General features: G+C 32.3%; 1 protein-coding gene across 6 annotated transcripts in view; it reads right to left on the minus strand.

The window, feature by feature from the left end:
- The window catches only part of LOC106458351 (diacylglycerol kinase 1-like), a 346,054-nt gene that overhangs the window by 249,439 nt on the left and 77,577 nt on the right, over positions 1–19,038 (minus strand). For 5 of the 6 annotated variants that reach the window (XM_022384776.1, XM_022384764.1, XM_022384784.1 and 2 more), the window contains exon 1: positions 3,299–3,574. The exons of the other annotated variant lie outside the window; for it this stretch is intronic. The gene's annotated coding sequence lies outside the window, so the exon portion shown is untranslated. Of the gene's footprint in view, positions 1–3,298; positions 3,575–19,038 lie in introns of those variants that run through there. 6 annotated transcript variants of the gene reach the window in all.

The following is a 19,038-nucleotide window of genomic DNA, read 5'->3' on the forward strand; positions in this document are numbered from 1 at the left end:
GATTTACAGTCCGGGTATACTAACTACTAGCTTTCATAGCCTAGTACAACTAGATTTACAGTCCGGGTATACTAACTACTAGCTTTCATAGCCTAGTACAACTAGATTTACAGTCCGGGTATACTAACTACTAGTTTTCATAACCTAATACAATTAGATTTACAGTCCAGGTATACTAACTACTAGCTTTCATAACCTAATACAACTAGATTTACAGTCCGGGTATACTAACTATTAGCTTTTATAACCTAATACAACTAGATGTATAGTCCGGGTATACTAACTATTAGCTTTCATAACCTAATACAACTAGATTTAGATTCCGGGTATACTAACTACTAGCTTTCATAACCTAATACAACTAGATTTACGGTCCGGGTATACTAACTACTAGTTTTCATAACCTAATACAACTAGATTTACAGTCCGGGTATACTAACTACTAGTTTTCATAACCTAATACAATTAGATTTACAGTCCAGGTATACTAACTACTAACTTTCGTAAACTAATACAATTAGATTTACAGTCCGGGTATGCTAACTACTAGCTTTCGTAAACTAATACAACTAGATTTACAGTCCGGGTATACTAACTACTAGCTTTCGTAAACTAATACAATTAGATTTACAGTCCGGGTATACTAACTACTAGCTTTTGTAACCTAATACATCTAGATTTATAGTCCGGGTATACTAACTACTAACTTTTGTAACCTAATACATCTAGATTTATAGTCCGGGTATACTAACTACTAGCTTTTGTAACCTAATACATCTAGATTTATAGTCCGGGTATACTAACTACTAGCTTTTGTAACCTAATACATCTAGATTTATAGTCCGGGTATACTAACTACTAGTCTTCATAACCAGAGAAAATTCTTAAAATTTTTATGTTAAACGTTATTTGTAATGTCCTTCACATTAGTATGAAAACTTAACACCGTGGTCTAATATACGGAACTATGTAAATGTGTTACTTGTAAGGTTTTTCTCACGTTCTGTAATATCTTGAAAACATATGATCCTTAATACCAGAAAAACGTGCTGAACAAATATATATATTTGGAGTATTTATTTCACATTCTACAATACAAAGTATCTTGCCAAATATTTCAAATAGACAAGAAATGTATAATACTCACAAACTGACCGAATTTAATGAACACAAGTCAGCAGTGCTCTACAATATATGAAATCCCTTTACAGATGCTTCACACAACTCTCACACAACTATTTGGTAGTAAATACATGCAGACCAATAACGAATATTTTACTCATAACAACTTTAGCTCACGTTCTATACCACAGTACATCTTCACAACTCGTATTCCTTAATTAATACACGTTTAATCAGATTGTTAAACTCATGTTCTGTAATATATGTACATCCTCTCAGATTTCACACAATAATGAATGATGGTTCTTAATACAAGACAAAATATGGTAACATTTTCCACTAGTAATACTTAGCGCGTACAAAACCATGAATGTCATTTCGTTAAGAATGATCACACATTTCTTAATACTCAATAATCCACGAGGATTGTTTTATTCTGAATGTTCAACTTATGCTCCGTAATGCACGGAGATACTTAATACACTCATAAGCCGCGGAGAATGTTTCATTGTGAATGTTCCCCTCATGTTACACAATGCATTGAGTTATTTAATACAGACGTAAGTTGCGAAGAATGTTTCATTGTGAATGTTCCCCTCATGTTACACAATGCATTGAGTTATTTAATACAGACGTAAGTTGCGAAGAATGTTTCATTGTGAATGTTCCCCTCATGTTACACAATGCATTGAGTTATTTAATACAGATGTAAGTTGCGAAGAATGTTTCATTCTGAATGTTCAGCTCGTGTTCTGTAATGCACGGATACTAAATACAAGTAAAAACACGACAGATGAGTCACTTGCTGTTATCTCATGTTCAATAAAAGAGAACAACTTAGCAAGCGTTTTTTGTAAACTTTTAAACGTATTTGTATACATGTATTTCTCAGAATGTCAAGCTCTTATTATATAATCAAAAAAATTGGCGGTTGTTTCCTCCAATAAATGTATAAAATAGGTGTATATAAATTATGTAAGAGAAAAATCATGGTAATTATGTAGTTTGCAGTTTCATCTCATGTTCTATGATATGGACATAAGTTGTTTAACATATTAAAGTTTATTATATACGCATAATACATAATAAAACCATATTATTAAATATAAAACCATATTTAATAATATGGTTTTATATAGATTACGATTATTCTGATCAAAGTTTTTCATCAAAATAAGTTCATTCTGCGTATTAATATCCACTAGGTGAATTTTTATATTATTTTCCTTAAACTTATTCAAATATGTTTCGTGCAAAGCAAATTTCCTATTACTGAAGATAATATTAACCTCCAAGTAGAACAACCACTTTAGAAATTTGTTTTTAGATTAGTTGCTCTCTTCCTGTAAAGCTCATATTCAATACATTATATAAGTAAGTAAAATAATTTTGATCCTTTCCATACAGGGAAAGAGAATCTGATTATAAAGATGGATATATGTATAATGCTAACGTATTATATCATAACTAACATTTAGATAGAAACGTGATCTATTTTTACAAAAGAATTATCCGGTTATATGTCTAAAAACACATGTGTTTTGAGAAACTAACTGACATGGCTGTGAGCATGAGATGTCTATAAACATAGCTTGGTAGAAAACAATACAAAAGAGAAAAAGGTGTTTGTATTAAAAAAATCTAACACACACACACACACTCGATAAGCAATATCTCAGTGATTTGTGTTAGAACTCTAAGTACTGAGTAAAGGAAACCGAAAAGTTTAATGAGCTCGATAAGATTGCATGGTGTTTCTTAACGTTTATGTTAAAGTTAATATATGATAAAATATGTTTTTGTTTAGGAGCGTTGCGGATTGTAACATGACCAACAGTACTAATGATAATTGCACTTATGGCTTCACAATAATGCTGTTTGTTTGCATTCAAACCTGTAATACATTCAAAAGTCACTATATTTAATTTTTCCCGAATATATTATTCAGTTAAATGACAAAAACCAGGCATCAAAAAATTAAACCAAACCGAACCCAGATATATGTATATAGCTGTAAAACACTTCATATTTTGCTTGCCTAGTCTTAGTAATTTAGAAGCATGAATAAATATCATACATATAAAATGAGCCTTGGAATGAAATAGATTGATATCAATAAATGAGGATTTTAAGATGCAAATGTCTAAAAAAGATGGAAGTAACGTATTTTACTCACCCAAATTAGAAAGTCAGATGGTCTGGCTACATGACCCTCTCACGAAGATAATGTTTCTAGTGGCAACAGTGTTTCGTTAGATCACCTCAAGGACAAACGTGCTCTATCATTCAGCGCTGGTGTCTTGGATACCAGCAAAGACCTTCTTACCGCGACATATTGCACAGACGCTGGGCAGTGATTTCAACAGATCAGCCTACTAGTCCAGGACGAGCACAGAGAAAGGACGAGTCTTGCCACCAGAGTGATGCCTTGTAGACTAGCTCGCCGCGTGTCTCCTGCCAATCGTCGCATGCTCTCTAGTTTCCAGCTCTTAAAATACCGCAGTGTGGCGCCAGCTTCGGTGGAAGCTTAAAGGAGACGACGCGATTGTAAAAAAATCGTCCTCTAGCGTGCGTTTCTCCTAGCTTCTTTCCCTGACCCCTTGCAAAATATTTCTCCTGATCATTCATTGTATGATATAATGGAGGAGCTCTATCCATATTGTTTGTTAAGTCTATTTGTGTTAAAAACAGGATTCCAAAAAATTTGGATAACGATTTTTTAATATGTACTGTCCAGCTTGGTAGAAAACAGTTATTATTCTTTGTGAAAGTTATAGAATTGTGCTTTTATTTTTCACGTAAAATACACTGTTTTAACTGTGTAGATTATCAGACAAACGGGATGATGATGTATGTTTGATATATAAAAAAGGCTATTTGTTTAAATGATTTTTCAAACACGGTTTTATCTTATGTACTCAAGTGTGAAGTCATTATAACATGGTAATGTATCTGTGTTTTGCTTCTAATACTTGAGTTTTTCTAAAAGTTAATGACCTAAAAACAGAATTATATTCACTCTCGGCATACTTTAACGATGAAATCTGAAGCATTAGGTTAGTGTTTTCCCAGATTAAAAAATTATCAAAAGATATAACATTGGTGCATACATACTTATTATATAACATTGGTGCATACGTACTTATAATATTTTACATTTTCATAATAGGACAGACGTATTCTTCCACATAAAAATTCCCATGCTATCGGTCATTTGTGTCTCTTTGTCTGCCAATATCAAAATTCGATACTAATTTACTCATATATCCAATCAACTACATTTTTATATATAATCTCAAACTTGGTTCTCCTAGGCGAAAGCTTTGACGCATAATTTTCTAGACAGACAATTTGGGTTTGCTTAAGGGATTAATTTTATTCGCTGAAACCTAACATTCCCTTCCTTGTTATCTTGTGAAAGATTTAAACTTTATTGAAGGCCTATTTGTGAAATTGAATTTGTCTGTTTCTTCCCAGTTTCAGGTTCATTCTGGTTCTCAACTGAATCGTAAACTTTCATTTCTTCATGCGTCTTCTTTGGGTATTAAGTTTACCTCCTAAAGTGGTGGACGACTTTTTCCTTGGTTGCTTTTCTCTTCTTCTTTGGACATTGCGTTTATTCCTAGAGTAGCAGAAGACGTTTTATTGGTCGCTTGTTTCTTTTTTCTCGTTGGGTATTATGTCTACTCCATAGTGAGGTGGAACGTATTTTTTTTTTTACTTTCATTCATTACCTTTTACTTTCAATTCATTCTCTGTTCTGTAATGTTTTAAGAAAGATGTATTGGGTTATGATTAATTGTTTCTGATAGTACACGTGCGGATCCAGGATTTTCTTAAAGAGGGGTTTCAAAATTTGTTAACTTATAATTGCTATCATAAGATAGTAAAACAACCGGTCACCGTTTTTATTTAGTTTTGACACAAAACAAATATATCAAAGCGTTTTATATTTATTTCAACCAAATGATTTATTAAACAAAAATAATTTGTACATTGTAACATATTTGACCACAAAATCATATATATTAAGACATATGTCATCCCATTAATAATGAGAAAAAATCAAATTAATATTTATAAAGATCTTTCATAGATTTTAACACAACATTTCTGTGAATCTTATTTACATAATCCAAGATATATACAAAAAAAACGCCCGGAGAATAACCTGCGTTTTTACTTATTAATAAACATTTGGCATACTACTTCTAAATCAATGTTTATCATATTATTTATGCTTAATAGGGTGAGTCCAGCAAGTCCCATGCTGCTTCTTAGGAACGTCTTGACTCTACATAGGCATGAAAACAACGTTAAGCCTCACAGCTGCCAACAGGAAGAGTACATCCAAGCCGGATTAATGTTATAACACTTGGGAAAACATCATCATCTACATGTTGAAGAGAGTCTATCATGTTAAGCAAATTATGTTTGATGTTCTTCCCTTCTCAATATCAACTACATTCCTTTACTTCTGCTCGTAGTGATGATGGCTGAGGCAAGTCTTCCTCCCAAAACACAAGACCATCCAATACCTTCTGCAAAAGATTGTCCTCGGTATCTTACAGTAAGAAGAGCAAGAATTTTTCCACCACGACGACTTTCATCTCTGTAGATAAATGATCACAGAAAGGGATAGCAACATTTGTCAGGTAATATTCCTTGACGGAAACGTTTGGTGTATTTGAATGTTGTATTTGCCTAATATATTTTGGTGCCCTGGACGCCGAAGCATTGGTACCAACCAGTGTTGCCAGTCGCACTGCCTCATCAAACCATACACTAATTTCCTCATTTATATCATTTCTCAATGTAATTATTCGCTCAAGTGTTTGGTCTATCATCCAGTAATCATGATACACATCTAAATCACGTTTTTGAAGTTTAGTTGCAATTGGCTTGACACTCTCCAAAGTATTTTTGGCAACAAGAAATGCAATAATATTTTGGGATGACGTGAGGCTCTGGTTTCTAGGTTCAAAAGTCGTGGCGAAAAACCATGTGTCTAAAATTGATTCCAGATACTCACAGATATATTCAAATGTTTCATTGCACGTATGCTGCTCTACCTACCTGGTTTTAAACATCTCCACCAACTTTTTTCTTTTCACATCTGGAATCATGTTTGTTAGGCACCGTTCAGAAAAAAACGTTGGCGCAAGGTGAACTATCAAAAATAATGAACCCATTATTTAGGGTGTCAATTATATATCTTATGCCCTGCTAATCCTCTCACCATTACATGAACCCTGTACACCTAACCTATTTCGTCAGAAATTTGAATTATAAATTTACGACTGCCTGTGACTTTATTCCTGAGAATGCGGGAAAGGGCACAGCATCATATTTAATACATATATCAATAACGCCGGTGTCTCACAGGAAGTCTTTGACTCTTTTCTACATTTCCATAGATTTTTAAAGGAAAAAAGAGCTACGGACCCCCTGGACCCCCCTTTAAATTTGCAACTGGCATATTAAAGAGTGTACATGAAACAAGAATTCGAAGACAGTGGTTAAAAGGAAGCGTGATACATTGACTGCGATAATATTAAAAATTTACAATATGACTTAACAATGATAGAAAGAAAAGAGGTTCACCATAATAGAATGAGAGGAATAATAGGAATGACCAATAAAGAAGTAATATTTGCCTAAAGAAAAAATATTAAATAATAGAAATATATCAGCAATCTTTTTTTTAAGCATTCTAAATTAATTCTTTTCTATTATCGGAAAAATAATTCATTGTTTCAACCACCAGAAAATTTTTTAATCGGCCGGATCTCTTTTAAAAAAAACAAACTTGGATACAGAAATGTTTAGATCTTTAACTCTAAACAAAGACAAAAAAGTTTTCACTAATTTAAACCCCCAGTGGCACAGCGATATGTCTATGGACTTACAACGCTAGAAACCGGTTTGCGATAGCCGTGGTGGGCAGAGCACCGATAGCCCATTGTGTAGCTTTGTGCTAACTTCAAACAACAACACTAATTTAACTAGAGATAAAAAAGGTTATTTAGAACGAATATTTTTTGCTTCTTATCTAATTAATAACTGAACAAATATTATTTCTAGATTGATAGATGTACCTCTGATGTTGACTTTCATAACCAATAATATCTGCACAGGATTAGCTTTATTACCAATGTCCGATTTTAATACAGTTTCTGTTTTGTGAATATGACCTGTTAGTTACAATTATTATTATAAAAACTTTCCTCGTGTCTAGGAAAATAGGAAAATACTTGCGTGATTTTAGTCTTTGAAACCCTTTCATTAAAATACGCAAAAAATTTTAAAGAAGTTCATCCTCTGAGTATTACAAATAAGAGGGACATTGGAAAAAAGTGTATGTAATAAATAAAACATTCTGCTCTGTAATTTAGTTTCTTCAAAATCCGACCAGTTAAGTCGCACTATTGATAGAGGAGGATGAACCATTGAAAAGCTATTACTAAAAGGAATTAAAACAATCAAAATTTATTGCTAATGTGAGGGGAATACCATTATTTCACTGCCCCCCAGTGGCACAGCAGTATGTCTGCGGAGTTACAACGCTAGAATACGGGTTTCGATACCCATGGTGTACAGAGTACAGATAGCCCATTGTGTAGCTTTGTGCTTAATTACAAACAAACAAACTATTATTTCACTGCCCCTGGACTTACAACACTATAATCCGAGTTTCAATACCCATGGTGGGCAGAGCACAGATAGCCCATTGTGTAGCTTAATTACAAACAAACCGTTATTTCAAAACTTTTTCGGTACCTCAAAAAATATAGGTTATTTCTGTCTTATGAAAACCAAAATAAAAATACCATTAAATGAAAAAAATGAATTGCCATCAATTTTGTACTAATTTCTTCAGATACATGTTACTTTTTTCTGGAATTCTGAACAGTTGATAGTTATCACTTTAAACTAACTATTTTTATATATGATGTTCTTTTTAGTTAGTTTTGGTGTCAGTGTATTTTATGCAGAAGAAACTTATTAAAAATTCTTTGATTAGCATTTGACTGCTTTCATGCAGATTTTGACAAAGCTAAGGAGTAGCTGGTATGCTTGGACTGTGGATCCGAGGGCTTATAGTTCGGGGTCCGATGCCGTAAAAACGCTCTCCGCACTATAGGCGTAACGGTCAAATCCAACTATTCGGTCAGACAAGAATTGCTTAAGAATTGAAGGTTGGTACTGTTGAATATTTGCTTTCCTTCTAGCTTATCAGTCTAAAATCAGGGACGGCTATGCACAGATAGCCCTTTGTGTAGCTTTCTTTGAAGAGAAAATAAAAATGGAAATAAAAAATTACTCTTGCTGACATATGTAGAAAAATTAACGATGGAATACTTTGGACATATAATCAAATCTGAGGGAAAAGGTTAGCAAATATGTAGAAAACTAACGATGGGCTACTTTGGACATATAATCGAATCTGAGGGAAAAGGTTAGCAAATATGTACAAAAATTAACGATGGAATACTTTAGACGTATAATCAAATCTGAAGGAAAAGGTTAGCAAATATGTAGAAAAACTAACGATGGGCACTTTGGACATATAATCAAATCTGAGGGAAAAGGTTAGCAAATATTCCGAAGTCTAAGGAAGAATGAGAAGAGATTCAGGCAGAGACTCACTTGGCTCCGTGGCATTAGAAAATGGATTGAAGATAAGAAGCTTGAATTAGGAAAGTTGGTACAGGCAATGAGGGATAGATAATAATGGAGAACCTTAGTCGACGACCCTCAGAACTGGGAGGGATACAATGATTGATTGAGCACGAGTTTGAATTACATCCGAACCAAGAAGTTTCCGGTGTTTTTATTTGACATAGATAATCGTTTACGAACCATCTAACAAGTCAGTTGTCATATTGCACGGTTTAAATGAGAACAACACGTAGTTCAATGAAATATAGCTAAAATATTAACTAAGTCTTGGGATCACAGAACCTTCATGTTTAAGAAAACTTGCTCATTAAACGACTGAGTATAACACATCAGTATAACACAATGAAAGAAAATCCAATGCATTATAACGTTTTGTCCAAACATTATAAAACTCCATAAAGCATTTCACAATCATGATTTTTATGGGTAAAATATTATGTCTACGTGGAATGATTTTTGAAAAACTTGATGGGGAAGGGGATTATTTGGTTTTGTTTAAAAATAAATCTAGTACACATATTTAAATATCCACAGAAAAAAATATTACTAAATAGATAAGCTGCAAGAAGCTAGCGAAGAGTGTCATCAGAAAATTCATATCATAAACTGTGAGAATAGGAATGGTCATAAAAACTTAACTTCAGAAAATCTCTAACAATAAAATCTCATTTTTGGTTGTTGTTTTTTGTTTGTTTGTTTAGAATTCAGCGTAAAGCTAGTCCAGGGCTATATGCGATAGCCATCCCTAATTTTAAAGTGATATATTCTATTCAACACCACTCACCGCCAACTCTTAAGCTAATCTTTACCATCTAATAATGGGTATGATCGTCACATTATAATTCCCCCATGACTGAAAGGGTGAGCATGTTCAGGGATGGGATTCAAATCCCCGACTTCCAGGTTGCGAGTCGAGTGCCCTAACCAGCAGGCAATGCCAGGCCTCTAATGTTTAGTCATTTTAACATATTTCCTAATATTCATTACATGTTCATCGTGACAAAAGCTGGGTTCATTTCCAAATTCTTTGCAGCACTTTCTTCAATAACTGCAAGAATAAAACAGCAGAAGTCAAAATAAATATAAAGATGATTATGTCACTTCTTGTAAGAATGGTTTAAAGTCCGAAGATTACACAATAATAAAAATGACTGAAATAAACAGTAAAAAAAAATTCATCATGTTAGAGAAGAGATACATAAAAGATATCAGCTTTCAAGACAATGATAAGTTAACTGATGTTATAGATTGTCACTTCTTATATTACTGAGATGAAAGATTAGAAAACAAAAACATTGGATTACAGTGTAGTTATAAAACCAATAATCTTCAATCTCAAATATATAGTATTTGTTTGTTTGTTATTAACCACAAAGCTTCGCAATGGACTATCTGTGTTGTGCCCATCAGGAGTATCGAAACCTGGTTTTATAGCGTTATGAGCTTTCAGACTTACCAATGAGGCACTAGGGTGGAAGCATGTGTGTGTATATATATATATAGTAAAATATTTTAAAAGAACAGTTTTGAAGAAATACTGGGGTTGAGAAGAATATAACAACAAAGTAATTTATAACTATATATTAAATTAAATGCAACGACTGACAAGAAGTGTAATCATTAAGCGAGACTTAAAATAAATGATGCTGTCGGTTGGATACAAATAATTAGTTTCTCAAATAATGGTCGAGGGATAGTAAAAATTATTCGTTATGATTTCAACAGAAGTAAAAACAAACAGTATGATGTATTTAATAGTTTGCTTGACAAAAGTACAACTATATATATATATATATACTCGGACAAATATAAGCAGGCAATTTGTTTAACTTCTGTAATGAATGTGTATATATAAAATAGAAAGTTTAATAATAGTGTAATATCTTTATCTACATATAACATAATTTGTTCGAAAGACGGCCGAGGGCCGCCTGGAAGGGTCAGCTGTTTTAACTACTCGCACCGTAATACAGTAGTGTGTTGTCTGTCAGTCAGTCAGCTGACACTAAAATGTCGTCACATAAGGGACACTTAACGTTGCAACTTGTAATGTCGTGACGTCAATAAAATGCGCGCATGTCATAAATCATGAGAAGAATTACGCACTCTGAATTACAACACAGCATCATGACATATGAACTTCAAAACCAAGTAATATAAGCATTTGTTACTTTTAACTTTGGTTTTATTACTCTTGAAACAGAACACTTTCGGGGACCCTGCGGAAGTACATCTAGTAAAATATAAGGATTTCATCTAAATAGTAAAGATTAAAAAATCTGGTTACTAAAAGCTCAACAGTGACAATTGTGTTAAAAGATAAAAACCACATAAAGACCTTTATTATAAACGAAAACAAGTAATAACACAACTTATATCTCCTCACGTAATTACTTAGCTTTATAATGGTATAGCTAAAACTAAATGATTATCATATAATAACTTAGTTTTGGCTTTATTATTTATTACAGTTGCATAACAACTCACTAAGCATGGAGCAAAAGTTAGGGAGACAAAACAATTGGGAAATAACTAATTTTATTTAATACTCATAAGAAAGGGAACAGCTTATGAAAAATTAAATATTCGAAATGGAGCCTAAACTCATTAAGATGTCAGCAAAATTAATTAGTCCACCCATGTAGAAATTAATAAAGTAAAACAATCAATACTCTAAATTTGTGTTGGAGTTACGGATTGTGAGTTCCGAACCAAAATTACATAACTAAACTTCATAGAAAAGATATAGAGCAATGAGCAGAAATATCGCAGACAGAACGACAGTGGAAACAGTAGAGCACTTGCAATAAAAAAACATTCTAATTGTTGAGAAATTTGTTAGATAACGACCATCAGAATTATGAACGTTTTGAAAACTTATATCGCTACAGAAAACTAATTAGAACTTGAACAAGTGAGCTTTTCAAACTTACAAAATATATATTGCTAGTGACAAACATATTAGAATATTTGGCATAAGTTTGTTTGGAAGCATTATCGACGTGCAATAACGGACCTGTTACAGACATGATTCGAATTTTAATTATGGATAGTGTGCTTTACAACAGCTTACAGCAAATTTACTGAATGCTACAATACTTATCATAAGAAGAATAGTTCCATTATATCCTATGCAGCAAAGCTACATTAATGGATAACGTACAAGTGTCTTAGATGCGATATCATGATTGTGATAACATAGAATATACATATTGAAGTGGATTTGAAGAGAATTATGTGAAGCTTATACACAGTCAATACTTTTAGCAATAATGTGAAGCTTATACCCAGTTAATACTTATAGCAACACAGAATAGAATTTAAACTAAAGAGCATCTGTCACGTCACTCGATGAAAGTAATGTATAATAAATGTTATAATAATTAATAAAGTTGGATTTGTTTGTATTCTGTATTGCGTTTAACACAAAATTAATGGTGCTTTGCAGGCTTCTAGCATACCTATGATAGATTTTTTCTATAATCACTTTTCTCACCCAGGTGTGCATTTTTGTCAACGAGAAATATCTGAGACCACAACGAGTCATAAGCCTTCGCGTGATCGCGTTATTCGATGTCGCGATTCATTTAATCTTGGTTGGGACATGAATAGTTTAAAGTCTGAACAATCGTATCATGTTTAAATTTATAACTACTGTTAGCTGTCAAAATTATAAAATGGGAAAGAAATTTACGTACGGATGCACATGAAAGAGCCGCATTTTTGTAAGGGAATAAAAAGGATTATTGCATGTTTTTTATGAAAATATTAAATGTATTTTGAAGAGTTATTTATAGTTTCAATATTATTTTCTTTTATTTTTAAAGAACTGGTCTTCCTTAAATATTTATTTTTCATTTTTAGATTCTTAGTGCTTTATTTCTATGGATTTTGTTTAGCATATTTCGTTTTTAAGCTTTTTGTTAATGGTTTATATTTTGCGATTTGGTTACCTGCTATTCAGTTAAGTTGACTGAAAAGGCTAACATAAATTGTGAAAGCGCTACCTACAATAAAATAAAAAACCAATATTCATTCCAGCTATTTTGTAAATTATGAAAATTTGTTACTATGTGGTTACTAAAATCTTACTTTAAAAGTGCCAGACACTTACACTTTTGGCATACAGATCTTTTGATTCCATTCGTAAATATTCATGAAGGACGCTAACAACAACATTAAATATATTGGACTGAGCTTTGATCTGCTGAATGAGCGCTAGTGTTATAATTAAGAAAATGAAACGTATTCAACAATAGAGGATAAAATATATATATTACTAATAATTAAACAGGTCCTGTGAAAGGTTGATAATACGCTACAGTGCTGAGAACATCATAAACATCCATGTAAAAACGATACATTCCAAACTGGCACACTTATCTTATAAGAACAGAACACACCACAACAATGGAAAAACAATTAAACTCTGAAGTTATAAAAACTAGTAACATATAGCAAATATGGGTAGATATGTTAGAAAATGCTCTTAAGAACAGTGGCAAATCATCAATACATACTATTATTGTAAAACAAAAAACAAAAAAACACGCCTGTCTAAGGTAGATCGTACCGTAATGATCACTTCAAACTTAACGTTATTATAACGTAACCAGATCACAAAGCTGTGTGTAAGTAATATAAACAGTATCATTGAAGTAGTTTTCATGGATTTGAGTTTTTACCTTGATGGTACAAAGTTTGATATCGGCGTTTCATATGTAGTATAGGAAGTTCGCAGTTACCAGGTGACATAGTAAAACTAACATAATAGCCTATTTTATCCATGGAAAGTCAACATGCAATAATGTTTATAATACAACATTGTGCCATAAGGAACATGAAATTTCACCTAGTGTTGAAAGATGTAATGAAATAAAAATATAATCAAATTTGATTTAAACTCGTACATTTTAATGACTAAGACGTTGCAGCTACTGTAAAATTGTCGTAGTAAAACCTAACGAATTCATCGAGCAAGTAATTAATAAATTAATAAATATAACTTATTATATGATTAAGACTTGTTAATTGCAATTTTGTTATAAAGTAATAAACATTTTAAAGTTAGAAATTTTTTAAAGCAATTAAGCTCTGCAATGACCAATACTAGTGTAAAGTTGTTGAACAAACAGCGACAGATATATCAGAGGCAATAAATAACCATGTTTAAGTTAAGCTTCAAATGCATTCACCGTTCTTTATGGATTTTGTATGATATCAGAACTAAAATTTCGAAATACAATAGAATAATTATTTTTTTTACTTTAAAATTTATCATACAATAAATTGTATTCTTTAATACTTTCAAACTCAACTTATGACGTGTAATATTAGTTCATTTAATTATATCTTGATGGTTTGTTTGGAAGTTCGCGCAAAGCTAAACGAGAGCTATCTGCGCTAGCTGTCCCTAATTCAGCATTGAAAGACTAGAGGGAAAGCAGCTAGTCATCATCACCGAACTATTGGGCTACTCTTTTACCAAAGAATAGTAGAATTGAATGTCACATTATAACGCCCCCTGGCTGAAAAGGTGAGCACGTTTGGTTGGACGGGGATTCGAACCCGCAGATCGCCTTAACCACCTGGCCATGCCAGGCCATATCTTGATGGAGAAAGATCAAAGAGTGAAACTGCTATAATCAATATTAATTGAGTGATTAATTATTTTTGATACCTGAAAGTGGTATTTTTGCAGTTTTATAAATTGTAAAACAACACAAGTATAAAGTATTTAACTGTAAAATTGTGTCTGTGGTTGTTATTTCATGGTACTATTTTACGGAGAATTGGCTGTGTAACAATAATTGATAATGCTGTTTTGTTAAATATAAAGACAATCGATAAAATTACGAAAATATTGGTTAGGTTTAAATTGTGGCTGTTATCGGAAACATTTATATCTATAGAGTTATACAAGCAAAAAAGTATATATCACGTAAATAGAGGTATATAAGTGCTTTGCGTATAGTTATTTTTTCGGTGTTTGGACCTCCAAGTAATATATTACAGTTAAGAGAGCAGTAATAAATAGTAAATGTCTTTAATTTCTTTATTAGATATTATATGGTAATTTTCATAAGGAAAAATGCAATATTTAAGACAAAATTTAAATTTGACAACTCCTTAGTGTTCATAGAATGTCTGTAGATTCAACAGATAAAACTGAATTTCCTCCCGAAATGAATTAATTGTTATCATGAAACAAAACAACATAGTATTGGACTTCATTACGGAGCTTTATTGCCCATAATGCAAACAACTTGTTTCTACAGTCAAATAATAAGTGTAAAGCAGGGCACATCAGACGTCTTATACAAACAATACTGGGATTAAAAAACAATGAGATCGTGAATTGGAAGACTAGTTTTTACACTTATCGAAAACGACTTTTTAAATCCGATTGATCAAGCGTTAAAAAAAAAGATTAGCAAATCTGTAAGGATATACTCAAACTAAAAGTAATGTAGAGTGCTAGAAAATAGTTTAGAAAACAGAGAGTAATATTACAAAGAAGTAGGTCTGATACAAATCACTGAGCAGTTAAGATTAAAATTGTTTAAATACTTAACATCTATTTTAGTACTTTTCTTGGTTTCGGTACTTGAATAATATCGCCTGTGAGAGAACAATGTTGTTATCTTTGTTCAGCAAATATTATATCAACTTTTTTTTATTTACGAATCCTATAATGTTACTGACTGCAATTAGAAAAGCAACATAATTTGATACAGAGTATAACAAAATGACTAGTTTAAACATTCGTTTAAATAATAGTTTTTTCTAGAAGATATTTAATTTTTTTTCGTATAGATGAACCAAAGACTAAACACGGTGTATCAGTATCCAAAAGTAGTTTATCACATATAAGGAGTCGCCGTTTTACGAGATTTTATTGTATTTTTAACACTCTAATAGTAGGTTCAACTTTATGAAATTACCTCCCAGTGGCACAGCGGTATGTCTGCGGAGTTACAACGCTAGAAACCAGGTTTAGATGCCCGTGGTGGGCAGAGCACACATAGGCTATTGTGCAGCTTTGTGCTTAACTACAAACAAAAAAAAACTTTATGGAATTATTAATTTCCTACACTGTGTTTGAAAGTACGAAATGGCTGTGAATATTCATAGTTGTGTATTGATAAAGCCCTGGCTTTGATTTATAACAGGATAACATAGCTAGGCCTAACGCCTACGTTATAACGAGATTATCTTCATTTTCTGTAATTCTGACTAGTAATTTTGCAACGAAGAACTATGTTATATGACGATCTGACAAATTTTATAAAATGTCACCAGTAATTTCTGTTAATGATAATTAAAATCATAAATTTACTTGCTATGAGATATTCCAGAAAAATACTTTTAGGAACAACCGATTATCATATTAGTTATATTGTGTGGTATTTTTACAATATAATTAGATTACCAATCAACATATTTAGTTCTACGAGTCAAGGGACTGACGGTTCTACCATAAAAGTGCAATATTATGGACCTTATATGTCCAAAACGAAGACATTAAGTGCATACAAAATAATGCAGGTTTCCTGAATTGTATGACAAAAGGGAAGTTGATACTTTATTTGATATTGGTAAACTGATAGCAAATAGCTTGTTGATCGTGACCTGGAATTCAATAAAAGCAGAAGAATATTGCAGAAAAATCAGTTTATGACTGCAAAGATGCATTAGCTGACTACAGGCTTATAGGAAGTCATCAGTCTTTTATACATCCTATTCTTTGTGATGCTAAATGGATTTACAATAACCGTGTAAGCACGAGATGAGCAGAAATTAGATTTAACTAATTCTGGTCTGTTCATAACATATTACATAGCAGTAGTCCTATATTACACGAGGAGCAGCTTCTAGGAAAAGATGCTTACCCTCTTACAACTGGTTCACCAACACATAAGATGACAAACACTAGCCACACTTCTTGGCTCTCTACCAACGTTTTTGTAACAAACGAAAAATTACAGGCTTCTCATTCTCATGCTACACTGGAGCCAAGCTAGGGAATTTACAAAAATATGCTTATGATGATAAATCACTACAATTCTCTCTTTTACCTTATGACCCTGGCGGAGTCTACTTATTTTTAATTTAATGCAAGGCAGCACGTATAAAATACGACCCTGTGATTCTCAATATTGCCTCAGTTTTTGAGTACATGATAAACGAATATCTAATGTGATGTTACAATACTTAAAGCATCTAGTGGTAGAACAGGAAGAAACACACTCATATAAACTTCCCTCAGTGTAAGATTTACTTTACAAAGCTTACTCCAGTGAACATATAAACTTCCCTCAGTGTAAGATTCACTTTACAAAGCTTACTCCAGTGAACATGTAAACCTCCCTCAGTGTAAGATTCACTTTACAAAGCTTACTCCAGTGAACATATAAACTTCCCTCAGTGTAAATTTCACTTTACAAAGCTTACTCCAGTGAACATGTAAACCTCCCTCAGTGTAAGATGCACGTTACAAAACTCCAGAGTACATGATTGCATCTACTCTCAGTATATACTTGCATAATAGTTAAACATATCCTCAAGGGCAGTTGATACATACTATATAATAATGAAACACAAAGTACTTTTAAATACACAAAATAAACTTAAGCAAATCTAAAAATAAATTATTTTAAACACAATAGGTTTAATTTACAATATTCAACATCACACGAATCACATCTTACTTGACATATGTCTGACATATATTTCAAAGAAATTATTAATTCATAGTACAAATGAAAGTATAATTTAAAATCCACACTTGAGACAGTATAACATGACTGTACCTTGAAATTGTCATACAAAATAAATTAAAATATACATAGGATTAAGTATGTTATACCAAAATAATTTTGGAGCGTTACCACATCATATCACCAGGTCTAGTCATTCTCAACCTGACGATCTTGTATTTTGACAATAGTCCTGCAGTGTAGTTTCCATCACAAAAATGCCCAGTTGTAAGGCTGCCATGTCCAAAAATACACTAATTCTCCCTACGTGCTTTACATAGTCCATCTAATATTCTAAGACAACAGTGTTCAAGCGCCCATTTCACAATCCAATCCCACAGAAATTCTTATTTATACAGTGTGTCCTACGACTTGACAAGTATATCTTCCTATGGAATAGCGCGAATATCTCCAGCTGCTTAAGATATGCGACGCCTTATTGGAAGGTATGACTGGAAACCCTATCTTGGTAAGCCCATACCTGTTGATTTCGTTTACAGACAGAAAAACCTTCTTTATTATGTTGCGTACTGATATTTATGTTCGTGGATTCTCACCCGTTATAAAATGTCTCACATTGCTTACCATGCTGGGGTATGACTTGTTGCAGGTCTCTTTCTCGATCGTCCTGGTACCCCAAGTTGATATATTTTCCTTTGTTTTCTAATATCACTTATTACAAGGGATATTCCTGTCTTGGAACTTCTAAATAAAATTCCTGTTTTGAACATTTTAAGTATAAAAGGACTGTTGTTACAGACCCTTTCCAAAAGCGATTAATATTCGGTGGCATCAAACTACCTACGTAACGTTAAACAATATCAAATGCATTGGTGACATGTGACTTGTGAGTTTGCATATTTAAAATAGTTTAAGATAATGTACTTAACCTTGTAATTTGAATTTCATGGATGTAATTTTGAAGTTCTCATATACTAAAGGAAAACTATACATGAAACAGTTTATCCTAATTTCTACGTACTTTCTTAACTAAAGTAAAATATACATGGATAGACTACACTATACATTGAACATTGTATCACCTACACTGATATTCTATATATTTTTATCTGCAATTATCTGTCAAAACTCATTCTAAACACATTTTCTATTTGTGTATTACCTAAAAAATCTGGATCATTGTTTAATAATAACATAAAAGTCATATTTAATATATAAAAAAAAACTTCACATAGAGCTAACCTTAAGGAAAATATTTTAACTACTGGTAATATTAGTACTTAATGCTAAAATCCCTTAATATCAACATAAGCTCTTACAAAACAAACGAAAACCATTGCTATGTTTCATTTTATATGCAATATAGTTCAGGTTCATGATATTCCTATGGAAATATTTAACCAGAAATGTCATATATATTTTTAAACGTATTTGGAATATTTAAGAAAGAAACAAACCACAGTTTACATTATAATACTGATCACGCAATGATATTTCGAATGTCTGAACACCA

The sequence above is a fragment of the Limulus polyphemus genome, unplaced genomic scaffold (assembly GCF_000517525.1).
Source record: "Limulus polyphemus unplaced genomic scaffold, Limulus_polyphemus-2.1.2 Scaffold22, whole genome shotgun sequence".
NCBI classification, from domain to species: domain Eukaryota; kingdom Metazoa; phylum Arthropoda; class Merostomata; order Xiphosura; family Limulidae; genus Limulus; species Limulus polyphemus.